The 12,938-nt window shown below is 23.7% G+C and overlaps 1 protein-coding gene across 6 annotated transcripts in view; it reads right to left on the bottom strand.

Annotated features, from left to right (window-relative positions):
- Nucleotides 1-12,938, bottom strand: part of LOC109604923 (growth factor receptor-bound protein 14) — a 429,146-nt gene that overhangs the window by 300,330 nt on the left and 115,878 nt on the right. The gene's annotated exons all lie outside the window — the stretch shown is intronic.

Below are 12,938 nucleotides of genomic sequence, written 5' to 3'. Positions count from 1 at the left end.
CTATTATTTTATAAATTAATTAAAACACAAAAATTCAATTTAAATATATTTTATTGATTATTATGTACAGTGATGGCCAGAAACAGTACAAATTTAAAGTCATATAAAGATTTCATTCAAATTTTGTCCAGTCAGTATAATAAATATCATTTAGACAATTTAAAAATAAAGCTTTCTAATAAATTGATTTCTATCATACCATAATTTTATTAAAACACAAAAAATCAATTTAAATATATTTTATTGATTGTTATGTACAGTGTTGGTCAGAAACAGTACAAATTTAAAGTCATATAAAGATTTTATTCAAATTTTGACCAGTCAGTATAATAAGTGTCATTTAGGCAATTTAAAAATAAAGCTTTCTAATAAATTGATTTCTATCATTCCATAATTTTATTAAAACACAAAAAATCAATTTAAATATATTTTATTGATTGTTATGTACAGTGTTGGTCAGAAACAGTACAAATTTAAAGTCATATAAAGATTTTATTCAAATTTTGACCAGTCAGTATAATAAGTGTCATTTAGGCAATTTAAAAATAAAGCTTTCTAATAAATTGATTTCTATCATTCCATAATTTTATTAAAACACAAAAAATCAATTTAAATATATTTTATTGATTGTTATGTACAGTGTTGGTCAGAAACAGTACAAATTTAAAGTCATATAAAGATTTTATTCAAATTTTGACCAGTCAGTATAATAAGTGTCATTTAGGCAATTTAAAAATAAAGCTTTCTAATAAATTGATTTCTATCATTCCATAATTTTATTAAAACACAAAAAATCAATTTAAATATATTTTATTGATTGTTATGTACAGTGTTGGTCAGAAATAGTACAATTTTAAAATCATATAAAGATTTCATTCAAATTTTGTTCAGTCAGTATAAAAAGTAACATTTAGACAATTTAAAAATAAAACTTTCGAATAAATTTTGTTTATATTATTTTATAAATTAATTAAAACACAAAAAATCAATTTAAATATATTTTATTAATTGTTATGTACAGTGTTGGTCAGAAACAGTACAAATTTAAAGTCATATAAAGATTTCATTCAAATTTTGTCCAGTCAGTATAAAAAGTAACAATTTAAAAATAAAACTCTAATAAATTGATTTCTAATATTTTATAGATTAATTAAAACACAAAAAATCAATTCTTAATAAAAGATTAGATACCAAATACACTAGAAAAAGCTTTGAAACATAATGGAGGAAAAGTTTTGGTTCGGAGTTCCTTTCCTTGTCATGTTATAGGACCATTATAAAAAATTATTAGTAAAATAGACCTTTTTCGATATAGAGATGTCATGACAGATGTTATGGAACCATTTTCTACCGATAATTTACCAGTTACATGAATTTTTTTGCCCAAAAATGATCGAAGTATGCATCCAAAGTAATTCAAAATTGGTTAAAAGAGGTTAAAATGGTGAGATTCTCGATTGGCCACCGTAAAGTCCGGATCTAAATACAATTGAAAACTCGTGAATCTACCTGTAATATCGATTAAAACACAAAAAGCATCAAATTTAGTTGAATTGTGGTTATTAATTGAAGAGTCGTGAAATTTAATTTCAAACGAACAAAGGCCACCCAACAAAATATTAACAACTCTGTTAAAAGTTATGAATAAATTATTTAACAAGTATATATTTTTCAAATGTGTGCTATTTCTCTGACCATTACATTACATAAATTTATAAACTTCGCATTGAAAATTAGTTTATCGAGCTGACATTTTTAAAACACATAACATAGCTGGGAATTCTCTCCATTATTTACACTTATCAAAAAAAAAATGACTTGCGTCAACATTGACTAAGTGCGCACAGTTTGCAAATGCTTGATGAAGTTGATAACGAATGTAAATATTGAACTAAACTAAACGTTTTGTATGTTAGAAAACGGCATATGTTCATAACGTTTGTTGAAGTTCAAAAGTATCTCTCTCTGTTCCACCAAAGTTGCCCAACAGTTTTTTTCCCCTGTGTAATTGATCGATATTTGCATTTTATTCAGATATATCTTTTATATCCGTGGGTACTATTTTTTTTATATAATCTTAGCCTGAGGCCTTTGCATAATTACATAATGACTTTCGGTCTTTAATCTTTATTAATACCAGTTTTAATACAAACTCAAATCTTTTATAAAATGACGTCGAAGGAATATGCAAATGAGTTTAATTGAGCAAATTACAACACCCAAACAATTTCGACCGACAATTAAACATAAAGTAACATAACAAATATGACGTTCACATCGTTTTACTCACGTTTCCTTAATCTTTGATGTTTAATTACTGAATATTACACGTGTTTACTCAATATATGCAAATGTTTGTTTAGACGCGTCTGCCAATTAATTATGTTACTTCCGCCATGAATTAACTGAAGTCTTACAAATGAATGTTTCAATTATGTGAATTATTTACTTTTAATGTTTGTTGTTTTATGTTGGAAATAAATTTTCTGATGATTAATTTGTTTATTTATTTCGTATTTACGTACACGTTTATATTATTATTCCATGTTTTTTAAACCATTGGAAAATTGCAAAAATATCAAATCAACTTTGAACGTAAATATTATATAATTGATTGTGGAAATTAAAATTTATTTTACCAAACAATAATATTATTTTCCTGACAACATAAATTTTTGATGCGAGGAATAATAATAATGTGATATAAATCACACGCTTTAAATACATTTTAAATATGAGAATTAAATTTTATGACAAAATAACAACGTTATTTATAAAGTGTTAAAATTTAAATTTAATATATCAAACGAAATGTTGTATGGTAATTTTATTTCTTTGTATTTATATTATACTAAATATTAACAAAGGTGAATTAAATATAATTAGTATTATAACATTAATTACAGAATTGTTTGAGTTTCATTTAAATCTTATAAATGAATTTTGAGAATTATTTTATTTAATTATTATTTTGTGCAGAATTAAAATTTTCAGTGGTTAATTTGTTTCGTTAATTTACATTTATATATTTTTATTACTGCTTTATATAATTAAAAATTTCCTGTACAAATAAATTTAAACTTTAACTGTAAATAATAAATATTTTAAATATATTTATTTAGTGAATTACTGGAATTGTGATTTATTTTATGGAACCAATAATATTATTTTTTGTGGCAATGTAAATTTGATTTGATGTGAAGAATAAATAATATTAAATATGAGGAAAATATTATGAGAATTAAATTTTATTATAAAACAACAATGTTATTTATAAATTGTTAAAATTTAAATTTATCATATCAACAATTATGTTTGTCTGACCAATTTAATATAAACAAATCTGAATTATAAATAAATATTAATATTGCATTTATCTATTAATTACCAAATTATTTAAGTTTTATAATCACGTGTATTATTTTGCTTATTATTTGAGGTGTGAATTTTCTCGTAATTAATTTGTTTATTTATATTGTTTTTACATGTTTATATTCCTATATTCCCAAAATTTTGACAAATAATTTAAATAAATTTATTTAGATTTATTCCATTTACAAAATTATGGAAACTGAAATTTACTTTATAAATAAATTTAGTTGTAAAGAATAAATAAAACGAAGGAATCATATTTTTAAATAATTTTATTATATTATCTAATATTATAAATTACAAGTTTATTGTTTTAGGTGAAGTAAGATATTTTTTTTTACAATTAACTTGTTTATTTTTTTGTATTTAGTCGTTCTTATTACTATTTTATGTAATTAAAGATTGGCAATAAAAACCAATTAAAATTTTGAACGTAAATAACAAATAATTTAAATAGATTTCTTTTCTGAATTATGAAAATTAAAATTTATTCTACAAAATTAATAATATTCTCTTTCAATATAAATTTTGTAGAAAGTAAATAAAACTGAATAAAGTCTATATTATAAATATGAGAAAAATATTATAAGAAAATTTATTTCATTATAATAAAATTGAAATAATATTAAATATTAAAATTACTTTTGTCTATTAATTACAAATTTCGTTAAGTTTTAAGTATTGCAAATGAGTTTCAGTTATATGAATAATTTTATTTAAATCTTTTAGTTTTATGAGAAGTAAAATTAAATTTTTTAGTAATTAATTTGCTTAATTATTTGTATGAACATATTCATATTTCTGTTTTATGTTTTTATAAATTACCAGTAAAAGTCATTTAAAATTTGAATGTAAATAATAAATTATTTAAAAATATTTATTTACTAAATTATGGAAATTGACATTTATTTTATAAAACCAATAATAATATATTTTATATTGATATAAATTTGGTTGTAAAGAGTAAATAAAACGAAATAAATCCTATATTTTAAATAATTTTAAATGTGTTATAAATATGAGAAAAATATTATGAAAATATTTATTTCACCATAACAAAACTAAATAAAATATAAATATTAAAATTGTTTTTAAATATTAATTACAATTTTCTCTAAGTTTTAATTATTACAAATCAGTTTCATTACGTAATTATTTTATTTAAAGCTTATTGTTTTTTGGAAATTAATTTGTTTGTTTATTTTGTATTTACATATTTATATTATTATTTTATGTAATTATAAAGAGTAAGTAAAACGAAATAAATCCTATATTTTAAATAATTTTAAATATGTTATAAATATGAAAAAATCATCATTTAAATTTAAATTTAACAAATATACAAAATATTTTATAATAACTTTGTTTGTTTGGATTTTTTTAAGCTAAATATAAATAAAACTTATTTATAAAAATATACATTTTAATAACAAAATTCTTTAAGTATTCACAAGTACTTATATAATATTAGATAATGTCACACAAGGTAACACAAAACGGCGTAAAAATAGTTGAAATCACTCAAATTACAAACATTCATTTACAATGTATTACACGTGTGTTTAATAACACTACAAATATTTATTGTAAACACAAATAAACAATATTTTTGTGAGATAACAGTGTAATCACATGAATTTTAAGTTTTTGTCTATTTTTGGACTGTTTGCAAATAATTTTAATGATTCCTTTTCTGTACTGGCTTGAATTTATTTATAATTTGTTGCTGGTCGGAAACAACTATCACCTCGGGTCTATTTTTAACAATGTTAAACAGTGGTTGAAACGTTTTTAACTAATGTGTTGCCAATTTACAACATTAATTAAATTTTTACTCTTTATATGTTATAGTTTAATCTATTTTATGTACTGTTAATGAAGGATTTTAGTGTTGTAGTCAAAACTGAGGTAATTAACCAATAATAAAACAAATAGTTATTGGAATTTGTTAAATACAAAGTAATAAATTACTAACATGGGAAAGAAAACAATTTAATTGAGTGTTATAAACTATTTACAGTCATAAACAATTACTGTCGGATCCAATTTAAAATACAAATTGTTTAACTGTTTAATTATTTAAGTGTGTTATCTAAAAACAACAGGGGACCTCCACCTAGGGTATTATTTTTAGTGAATCAAAGCCTTAATATCAAACAGACAAAAAAGGGGTAAAAATCCAGCAACACTTAAAAATTTATAAATTATTCATTGGCTCCTTAACAATGTTTTCCCCGTGTGAGGATCCTCCCTCAATCGGGCACATTACAAAGGTTAATCAAAACCGTTTTGCGGCCATCTAATGGCTTTCCAATTTAATTTGCCGACGAATAGGTGGGTGAGTCCCGTCTCCCCCCAGGATTGAGAACAAACGACGTGGGAGCTCACCGTTAACGATTCCCTGACCCATTTCCGAAGACCGATCCCTTATTCACCTCATCAGCACGAGGAATTAGTTATTCCTTTGTTGTCGTTACAACGGGCGCATTTCTGAATTTTAATTGTTCCGGGGTGCATCGAATTTGCCCTCCTCTTTTTGTCAATTGCCCCGGAATGTTTCGTGTGTGTGTGTTTATTCGATTTTGTCGAAGGACAAGTAAATAACTGAGTCCATTAAAATTTATTCGCATCGAATATTGGACGTTCGACTTCGATTCAATCTAATCTAAAATGGAGAAGTGGCAGTTTACTTCGTAAATGTAGCGTTAAAAGTATTTTAGTCGGCGTGCAGGTCCTCAATCCTGCGATCCTTAGAAGGATACGGGCTTAAACTCTTTTTCGAATTGAAAATCAATGTATCTTTAATAAAATCTAGTTTGGTTATTCGAACGTTGCGTCGTTTTGATCGGGGTAAACAGGTTGTTCGGATATAACACTTCCAAAACTACTTAACAACTTCGAAGTTCATAAGTAACTGTTGTTACTTGAATGAATTTCTCAGGAGGAATTCTTAAGGTGTTTCAAATGCAGATTAAGTTACCGTTATGAGAAAATGGCAAATTCAACTTTTAATATAATGAAGAGGCTTTTTAATGAATAAACAAATATTTCTTTACAGTTTTCAGCCACAGCTTCTTTTTTTCATCAACCAATACTCCCATTTATTTATTATTATATTATTATATAAAATATTGTCTGGTCAGATTTAAGTTTATTATTGTATACTACTTTGTTTTCATACAAGCTTGAAAATAACAAATACACCCCTTTAACTTCTTTAAACTGACACTTTCAAGAAGTTGAGAATTGGAGCACCAAATTTAATCTAATGAGATATAAATTTATTAATGTACACTATTTCTTTTTTCATACAAGTTTTCAGTTCAGTTTATTCTTCTATGATAAAATAACAAATACAGCTCTTCCAAAAAATTGAGAATTAGGACACGAAAAATGATCTAGTTTATTAATGTTCACTATTTTATTGTTTTAGTTTTTGGTTACAGATTATTCTTCTATAGTAAAATAACGAATACTCCTTTTTAGCTTCATTAAACTGGTACTTTCAAAAAATTCAGAATTGAAACATGAAAAATGATCTAATAATATCTAACTTTATTAATGTACTCTATTTTGTTTTCATACAAGTTTTCAACTACTGTTTATTCTTCTATGGTAAAATAACGAATACACCTTTTTAGCTTCATTAAACTGATACTTTCAAAAAATTGAGAAATAAAGCACGAAAATTAATCTATTAAGATGTAACTTTATTAATGTACTCTATTTTGTTTTCATACAAGTTTTCAACTACTGTTTATTCTTCTATGGTAAAATAACGAATACACCTCTTTAACTTCATTAAACTGATACTTTCAAAATATTGAAAATTAAAACACGAAAATTAATCTATTAAGATCTAACTTTATTAATGTACTGTATTTTGTTTTCGTACAAGTTTTCAACTACTGTTTATTCTTCTATGGTAAAATAACGAATACATCTCTTTAGCTTCATTAAACTGATACAGTCAAAAAATTGAGAATTGAAACACGAAAAATAATCTATTAAGATCTAACTTTACTAATGTACTGTATTTTGTTTTCGTACAAGTTTTCAACTACTGTTTATTCTTCTATGGTAAAATAACGAATACACCTTTTTAGCTTCATTAAACTGATACTTTCAAAATATTGAAAATTAAAACACGAAAATTAATCTATTAAGATCTAACTTTATTAATGTACTGTATTTTGTTTTCGTACAAGTTTGAAACTACTGTTTATTCTTCTATGGTAAAATAACGAATACACATTTTTAGTTTCATTAAACTGATACATTCAAAAAATTGAGAAATAAAACACGAAAATTAATCTATTAAGATCTAACTTTATTAATGTACTCTATTTTGTTTTCATACAAGTTTTCAACTACTGTTTATTCTTCTATGGTAAAATAACGAATACATCTCTTTAGTTTCATTAAACTGATACAGTCAAAAAATTGAGAATTGAAACACGAAAAATAATCTATTAAGATCTAACTTTATTAATGTACTTTATTTTGTTTTCATACAAGTTTTCAACTACTGTTTATTCTTCCATGGTAAAATAACGAATACACCTCTTTAGCTTCATTAAACTGATACTTTCAAAAAATTGAGAGTTGAAACATGAAAAATGATCTAATAATATCTAACTTTATTAATGTACTCTAATTTGTTTTCATACAAGTTTTTAGCTACAGTTTATTCTTCTATGGTAAAATAACGAATACACCTTTTTAGCTTCGTTAAACTGATACTTTCAAAAAATTGAAAATTAAAACACGAAAATTAATCTATTAAGATCTAACTTTATTAATGTACTGTATTTTGTTTTCGTACAAGTTTTCAACTACTGTTTATTCTTCTATGGTAAAATAACGAATACATCTCTTTAGCTTCATTAAACTGATACAGTCAAAAAATTGAGAATTGAAACACGAAAAATAATCTATTAAGATCTAACTTTATTAATGTACTGTATTTTGTTTTCGTACAAGTTTTCAACTACTGTTTATTCTTCTATGGTAAAATAACGAATACATCTCTTTAGCTTCATTAAACTGATACAATCAAAAAATTGAGAATTGAAACACGAAAAATAATCTATTAAGATCTAACTTTATTAATGTACTCTATTTTGTTTTCATACAAGTTTTCTACTACTGTATATTCTTCTATGGTAAAATAACGAATACACCTTTTTAGCTTCGTCAAACTGATACTTTCAAAAAATTGAAAATTAAAACACGAAAATTAATCTATTAAGATCTAACTTTATTAATGTACTGTATTTTGTTTTCGTACAAGTTTTCAACTACTGTTTATTCTTCTATGGTAAAATAACGAATACATCTCTTTAGCTTCATTAAACTGATACAGTCAAAAAATTGAGAATTGAAACACGAAAAATAATCTATTAAGATCTAACTTTATTAATGTACTGTATTTTGTTTTCGTACAAGTTTTCAACTACTGTTTATTCTTCTATGGTAAAATAACGAATACATCTCTTTAGCTTCATTAAACTGATACAATCAAAAAATTGAGAATTGAAACACGAAAAATAATCTATTAAGATCTAACTTTATTAATGTACTCTATTTTGTTTTCATACAAGTTTTCTACTACTGTATATTCTTCTATGGTAAAATAACGAATACACCTTTTTAGCTTCGTTAAACTGATACTTTCAAAAAATTGAGAAATAAAGCACGAAAATTAATCTATTAAGATGTAACTTTATTAATGTACTCTATTTTGTTTTCATACAAGTTTTCAACTACTGTTTATTCTTCTATGGTAAAATAACGAATACATCTCTTTAGCTTCATTAAACTGATACAATCAAAAAATTGAGAATTGAAACACGAAAAATAATCTATTAAGATCTAACTTTATTAATGTACTCTATTTTGTTTTCATACAAGTTTTCTACTACTGTATATTCTTCTATGGTAAAATAACGAATACACCTTTTTAGCTTCGTTAAACTGATACTTTCAAAAAATTGAAAATTAAAACACGAAAATTAATCTATTAAGATCTAACTTTATTAATGTACTGTATTTTGTTTTCGTACAAGTTTTCAACTACTGTTTATTCTTCTATGGTAAAATAACGAATACATCTCTTTAGCTTCATTAAACTGATACAGTCAAAAAATTGAGAATTGAAACACGAAAAATAATCTATTAAGATCTAACTTTATTAATGTACTGTATTTTGTTTTCGTACAAGTTTTCAACTACTGTTTATTCTTCTATGGTAAAATAACGAATACATCTCTTTAGCTTCATTAAACTGATACAATCAAAAAATTGAGAATTGAAACACGAAAAATAATCTATTAAGATGTAACTTTATTAATGTACTCTATTTTGTTTTCATACAAGTTTTCTACTACTGTATATTCTTCTATGGTAAAATAACGAATACACCTTTTTGGCTTCATTAAACTGATACTTTCAAAAAATTCAGAATTAAAACACGAAAATTAATCTATTAAGATCTAACTTTATTAATGTACTCTATTTTGTTTTCGTACAACTTTTCAACTACTTTTTATTCTTCTATGATAAAATAACGAATACATCTCTTTAGATCCATTAAACTGATACAGTCAAAAAATTGAGAATTGAAACACGAAAAATAATCTATTAAGATCTAACTTTATTAATGTACTGTATTTTGTTTTCGTACAAGTTTTCAACTACTGTTTATTCTTCTATGGTAAAATAACGAATACACCTTTTTAGCTTCATTAAACTGATACTTTCAAAAAATTGAAAATTAAAACACGAAAATTAATCTATTAAGATCTAACTTTATTAATGTACTGTATTTTGTTTTCGTACAAGTTTTCAACTACTGTTTATTCTTCTATGGTAAAATAACGAATACATCTCTTTAGTTTCATTAAACTGATACAGTCAAAAAATTGAGAATTGAAACACGAAAAATAATCTATTAAGATCTAACTTTATTAATGTACTTTATTTTGTTTTCATACAAGTTTTCAACTACTGTTTATTCTTCCATGGTAAAATAACGAATACACCTTTTTAGCTTCATTAAACTGATACTTTCAAAAAATTGAGAATTAAAACACGAAAAATAATCTATTAAGATCTAACGTTATTAATGTATATATACTATTATATATTATGACGAATACAGTTTTTTAAGTTCATTAAACTGAGACATGAAATTTAAATATGAAACAAAAAATGGCCTGGTAAAAGTTTATTCGTGTTAATTAATTTGTTTTAATGGATTCAGTTAGTCATAGTTTATTTTTGCTATAATAAACAACATAAATAGCATAAATTGATAATTTCCAGAAATTTATAATTGGACAACCAATATTTTCTGAGAAAATATGAGTTTACATACAACTACGTATTATCATTGTGTGTTCGTACACGTAGTTACACATGTATATAATGTATATATGTATGTAAATCATCTCCGCGTTTCGATGTGTCGAATAACTGTCGATTGCGAGATACTCGACCTTGAAACGGTTCAAAGTCACGGCCGAACTTAATCTAATTCACTTTGTGATATACCGCGGGTCGCGTTTAAAAATAGATACGTAACATCGTGTTGCATAATTTCGTTATGCGATCCTGCCCGCTTGCTGCTGGGGCAGGAACGTTTGTTGTTGTCTGTTCCTTTGACGTTTTATATATTTCATACGTGTTTTTCTCTTTATTGTCGCCGTATCATAAACAAGTTCTAAACTATTTAACCATGTGCCCATTTGTTAATGTAATTTGTGTAATATTTTAGTTCGTGTTTTTGTTTGGTAAATAAAAAAAATAATCCCTCTACAAATTTATAGATCTTTATATAATTATTATTTTAAATATATATTAATATTAAAATTTTGAGTCTATAGATTTTAAGCTACAAAAGAAATTAAATCAAATGGAACAATTTCATCTTATTCCACATTTTAGCGTTTTTTATTTTCAATTTCAAATACTATATATAGTACAAAATATTACGTTGTTTATGTTTTTAAGAATATGTTGACAACCACAACGCAGTAGTTTTAAAAGTAGTAAATAATTGTTACACAATTATAAACTCTCTTATTTTTCAAAGAAACATGAACAACATCTTTAAATGACAATCAAGATCGTGCGTCGTTTTCATTTAATTTGCGTACAAGTTCGTCATCTTTCTGCGTCAGATTACAGCTTTGAGTGTCTTTAAAGAAACGCTCTTAAATGTTTCAGAAGGATAGATTCTGAAAACGATGATAAGATATTGAAATGATGCATCGAGATTTACATAAGAAGAAGAATTAACATAACTTTACTCGCTTGGATAAGAATTACATTAGCAGTATTTATGCACTTTTTTGTACCGCTTAAATTGAAAGTATAAAATATTATGGACCTATTCATTGAGATTAAAATAAAAGGCAATTAAATAATTGTGAAACAATCTCTGAATTAAAAATAAAATATCTAATAAAAATTAAAAAACTAAGAAAATTGATATGACAAATGATAAAAATGAATAAAATAAAGTGAAAGGCAATAAAGAAGTCAAAAAGGAAGATATTAAAGAAGGAGATAAGAAAAAATTATATAAGGACGAAAAGATAAAAATAAAAGACTGAATGATTTAAAGTAAAATCTCTGAAGCAATCTCCAAATTATAAAAAAAGGAAAACCAAAAATATATAAAATAAAAAATAGAAAGATGGAAGTAAAAGAAAAAATATATTAAAATAAACAAAAGAATAAAAAAATTAAATAACAGTAAAATGACAAATAATAAAAATTGAAAAAATAAAGAAAAAGGGAATAAGGAATGAAAAAATGTTTAAATAAACAAAGAAAGATATTAAAATATGGTTATTAAGACAAGGAAAACAGATATAATGGTTAAATAAAAAATAAAAAAAATGTAACAATTAATAAATGAATAAGAAGGATTTTAAGTAAACAAAGAAAAATATTAAAATAAGCTTAATAAAACAAATAAAATACAAAAATAAAAGAACGATAAAAATCAAAAATAAAAGAGTAAATGATTAAAATAACAAATATGAACCAATTCATCTTTAAATTAAAAACAGAGAATCTACAAAATATAGACAAGGCACGTAATAAAAATGAAATATGTAAAGAAAAAGAGAATAAGGAGTAAAACGATTTTAAATAATAAGGAAGGGTATTAAAATAAAATTATTATAATAAGGAAAAGAGGAAAAAAAATAAACTACTGTTAAATAAAAAACAATAATATTAGAAAAATGAAAGGTTAAGGAAATAAAGAATAAAAATTAAATAAATGTTTAAGAAAAAAGAAAGATATTAAAATGTGTCTATTAAAACACAGAAAAGTTGAGAGAAAAATAATTAAATAACAGTAAAATGACAAATAATAAAAATGTACAAATTAATAAAAGAATAAATACTAAACAAAGAGATATATTCCAATAAGCTAAAAAAAACAGAGAAAATAGGAGAGAAAAAATGAAACATCGATAAAAAATCAAAAATAAAAGAATAAATAATTAAAATAACAAATCTAAGGTATGTAAATTAAAAATAGAAAAACT

This window comes from Aethina tumida, chromosome 4 (genome assembly GCF_024364675.1).
Source record: "Aethina tumida isolate Nest 87 chromosome 4, icAetTumi1.1, whole genome shotgun sequence".
NCBI classification, from domain to species: domain Eukaryota; kingdom Metazoa; phylum Arthropoda; class Insecta; order Coleoptera; family Nitidulidae; genus Aethina; species Aethina tumida.
Note: the sequence above shows the minus strand (reverse complement) of the source record. Positions and strands in the feature narration are given on the sequence as shown.